This window comes from Maylandia zebra, linkage group LG22, assembly GCF_041146795.1.
Source record: "Maylandia zebra isolate NMK-2024a linkage group LG22, Mzebra_GT3a, whole genome shotgun sequence".
Taxonomy (NCBI): Eukaryota; Metazoa; Chordata; class Actinopteri; order Cichliformes; family Cichlidae; genus Maylandia; species Maylandia zebra.
Genome location: NC_135187.1, coordinates 25,220,154 through 25,224,879, shown reverse-complemented (window position 1 = coordinate 25,224,879; position 4,726 = coordinate 25,220,154). Strand labels below are relative to the sequence as shown.

The window sequence follows — 4,726 nt, the reverse complement described above, 5'->3', positions numbered from 1 at the left end:
GACATTGTGTCATTGCTTTGTCATTCTTTGTTTTAATCTTTTTCTTTCAATAGTCCCGGAGTCACTTCTTCTTTATTATTGAAGTATAAGTAAACTTTGTACTTGATGTAGTTTTGGATCATATACAAAACTAGCCTGCGGCGCACTCTAGTGGTTATTCAGTACAAATTCGTGCCAGCAACTGTTTTCTCGCGTTTCTGCATTAAATTAGCAGCTGCATTTGTCCTTTGCAGAATAGTCATTTATTTAGTGATCCAGAGGAGTGCAAACAGGTGTGTGTGTAACAGAGAGAGAGAGAACATTCTGCAGTGAGCTTACTTGGATCTGGATAGTACCTGCAGGTGAGGATCACTATATTTTATATTTTATTTCTCAAGTGCATTTAACACACTTAAGTTAATGAGAGAAGCTACAGGAAATGACACTAAAATATAACTAATATCTCATGCATTATTAACTACTGGACAGGCCACCGTATCAGAGACTGGGCAGAATTTTGTCTGGTTTGATGATGTGCAGTACAGAAGCTTCACAGGGTTGTGTGCTGTCCTTGTTAATGTTCACATGATACAGCTCAGACTTCCAGTACAGCTCTGCAAATTAAAATCAGTCTGTGGCACACTAGTAGTTACTCAGTTCATATGGATGCAGTTGTAAACTGTAGTCTTACTTAGGTTCTGACTACTTGAATGCATATTTATATTATTTGAGATAAATTGAGAACCAATCCTGGCCATCTTCCATACATGCTTGTACACTATGGTATGCCATACAGGTTTAATATGTAAAAACCATGAAGACTTTACAAACTGGCACTTACCAGGCTCTTGGACCTGGATCATTGAGGACATGGGTTCTCACAGTAGCCTAGTAGCTAATGTTTAATCCTGTGATAGGTATACTGATAAAAATAATGGAGTGTCTGTCATTTAAGCAACCTTTTCAAATTACAAAACAGTTAAGTTTATAGGTTTAATTCATAATATCTTCATCATAATCATGAAATCCACTTTTACTTAACCAAATATACACAGTCATGTGTGACTTTATGCCTACTATTTAAATATCGCCTACAAATGGCCACTCAGTGAAACTTGAGGGAGAACGCTATTTGTCATAATAAGATTAACAAGCCGCACTGTTTAAGATCCAGGGCTCAGTAATGGTGTAAATGAAGTTATCAACAGGGTTTGAATGTCTAAACATCATATGCACAGCAAGACACTTTATGGCCAACCATAGGACCTAAGCACTCAAGTCGTTTTCTATAAAGACAAAAGTAGGGCTCCCTCATGTAATGTTACACGATGAAGGTTCACTGGAGGATGACACAACTTTTTATAAGTCTTTCGTTTCCCATCTTTTAATTTGAAACTGTAGCACTCAATGCACCGAGTTTGTTGCTATTGCTCTGCAGTGTATCTTATGTTCATAATTTTTGTTTTAATTTCGTTTTTTTCAGGATGTTATGTATAATTACATTAAAAAAAAAATCAACGAGGCCGCTGAAGAGGGCGACACGTCGTTGAGGCCGAGGTACCGAACACCACAGAAGAAGAACCATATATCCGCAACGTTTTCCACAGGTATCGCGTAGAAGTGTGACGAAGTGGAGATACATGGGCAAGTCGCGGGACTTAAGTGAGTTTGAGCGGGGTATGATAGTAGGAGCCCGAAGAGCCGGTTGCAGTATCTCACAGACAGCGAACCTGCTGGGCTGCTCAAGGACTGCGGTGTCTCGAGTTTACAATGAATGGTGCGAGAAGAAGAAAACCTCGAGTGACCGCGCGACGACCGGGAGGAAGCGGCTCGTCGACGAGAACGGAGAGAAGTGGATTGAGAGTGTGGTGGAGGCTAACAACCAAGTTACGATTGAGGAGATACATGCAATGTACAACAGCAGCGGGGTGGAGAAGCCCATCTCACTCCGAACTGCCCGACGGACCCTAAAGAGGCTGGGTTACACGTGCCTTCTGCCAGTCGATGACCCCCTCACAGAGGGCGGAGCCAGCAACAAGTGACATGACAACAGTTTGCTCGCGTGCTGCGGCCAGGTTGGACTTTACCGCCATTTCGGTGATGTAATCAGCTGAGGAACTCAAGAGATTCCCAGGTTATACAGAAGGGGGTGCTGCGACGGCTTGACAAAAATCTGACTTTCTGGAGAAAATTCTGAAAATAGGTTTGAAGCAAATTCTTTACTGGCGGGTTCTTTTTCGCTCTCAGTGGCGACACGTGTCGTTCAGAAGAAGAATGCAGGGTGTCCGGTGAGGTAGGATCCGCAGGTGCAAGGGGAATGGACAAGATATCCTCATGGCGGCAGACCTAGAACAGCTGGACACTTCAAGTGACTTACAATAACAGAAGCTAAACAACTCCAAGCCAAACACTGAGCCTTCCACGATGGACCGTGCATCCAGTAACAAGATTAACCTGGAAACATGAATGTAGTAATTAAAAACTGGATTATTCCAATATCACACCCCTGTATTTAGAACTTGCCAATTGTAGAGTAATTCTTTATGATCTTTAATTTTTCTTTCACCTTATTTCCCATTTTTACAACATCTCTATAAGTGCATCAGTTTAATGAAATGTGCACACATGCATGGAAATATTGTAAGGTGAAAACAGAGTTTGTACATTTTTAACAAACTTGAAAGTCAATATTTGTTACCTTTATTCTTCAACGCAGCCTGAACTCTATTAGGAAAGGTTTCCTGTTATTTCTTTCAGTAGTTTTCAGAAATAGTTCTCTAGGCTTCTTGAGGTAGATTTAAAGCTCTTCTTTGGCTCTTGGCTGCATTTTGTTCTCTCTGTCAAGATGATCCCGCACTGCTTCGATAATGTTGATGTCCGAGATCTGGGGAGGCCAATCGGTGACTAATAGCGTTCGAAGGTGTGTTTTTTCCATCCAGACAGCTCTTACCATGTTAGCAGTGCATTTGGGATCATTATTATAGAGAAAATGCTTTCCAGATGGTGTGTATATATAGTGGCCCAAAATTGGATGGTCCAGCAATTTTGAAAAGATCCCCAATACCACTGCTGCTGCCCAAATCATGGCAGGGCCTCCGCTCTGTGTTAGATGGCTGTAAATGCTTACTTTTGTACCTCTCTCCTGATATCTTCCATACGTACTGACAATGATTTGAGCCAAAAAAAAGTTAAATATAGCAGCCAATTTCCAAAGGAAAACCCTTTTCCTTTGGAAATTTTAAGAAAGTCTGTCTCCTCTACCTTTAGATTTTTGCGCAGTACTGTTAAAAAAATGTTTAGATGTATTATTTTATTTGTCCCTAACTTTCCCATACCAGTTGATGCCTGTCTCATATTGTGTTTTTACAGAGCAGAAATTAGTAGATTAACCTTTTGTAATTCCAAATAAACTATTCTTATATTTTTTTCAATCAAGATAAAATATTCCAATAACTGAGGTGCTGTCTTCAATGCTCCACTCTTGAATAAAGGTGGAAAAAAATACCCATAGGAATTAGGAAACATTTGACTGTGACAGTATAACACAAAGATAGTTAAACTTGGAGAATATCAAGAAGCATAAATCAGTTCACCTGCTTTGGTGCAAATAAAGCCGACAAAAGGTGCACCCAAGAAGCAACAACATGATCCCCCCCCCCCCCCCCCCCCCAAAGGGAAAGATTTTGTGGGTGATGGCCTTATTCTTATCCCTTCTGACTATTTTTTGTTGCTAGTATCTTTGTCACTACTCATAAAGACACCCACAGCCCAATCAGGCTGCACAGGTAGTCCAGCTTCTGGATACAGCATCTATACCATTGCAAGACAGTTTGCTGTGTCGCTGTAATAACTTCAGAAATATTTCTTTGTGTGAAACAAAGGAACTGAGAACCAGTTCCTTAGATAATTAGGAAGGGGAAAGAAAAGCATATAAGAGTATTTCAAGTAAGGTAGACTGCTGTTCATTTGATTTTTAACCTTCGACCAGATTAATGAGCCTGGCATAGTAAGGCCTGATTTATACTTCTATGGGAAATCTACATCGTAACTGGAGACATACACTGTAACCTTCCACGTAACCTGACATGCACTTCTAAATACACAAATTCAGCAGGGGCTCATTACATTATTGAGATCATATGTGATAAAAGGCCGAGGTCAAAACAGCTAGAACTTAAATGGATATTAAGCACTCCCTGCCTTTGCATTGTAAGCTATTTAAAGTAGCAGTAGGCAGTCCCAACATCAGCTACTTCTGAGAGATTTAAAAAGGTCAAAACACACTTGCAGAATCACATTTTGGCGTGTCAAAATAATATCTAGCAAAGACAGTGAAGGTGCATGTTGGGCAAGAACACAGGAGTCTTACTAAACGTTAAGAAAAATCCAAAACAGCCTGTGCTTTATTCACAGTAAGTGATCAAACTGTTGCAAATGTAACTTGAACAGCATCATCCTCGAGTTTAATGCACATGAAGACAAACCTTCAGCGCTCACGGTAAACATTTAAGGCTTCGAAACTTCATCGTGTGCAGTGCAAATACAGATCTTTTAGTGCCCCCTCCTGGCAGATGTGAATACATGCAGTCAGACCAAAGCTCATATAAACTCGCTTCATGTATGCTGAGCAAACTCGACAGGGAGGTAGAAGTTAAAGAGAGGATGACCCTTGCAGCACTGGCATACAAGTCCAGGAGCAGCATATGATGGGCCACTTTTGGATTCGGTGTCTCGAAACAAGTCCAAC

General features: G+C 40.7%; 1 long non-coding RNA gene across 1 annotated transcript; it reads left to right on the top strand.

Moving 5' to 3' along the window:
* Positions 1-288: 288 nt before the first annotated feature.
* On the top strand, positions 289-3,436 carry LOC143414532 (uncharacterized). Its single transcript, XR_013095158.1, has 2 exons — positions 289-341; positions 1,463-3,436. It is a non-coding gene; the product is annotated as an uncharacterized LOC143414532 (long non-coding RNA).
* The last annotated feature ends 1,290 nt before the right edge of the window (positions 3,437-4,726 follow it).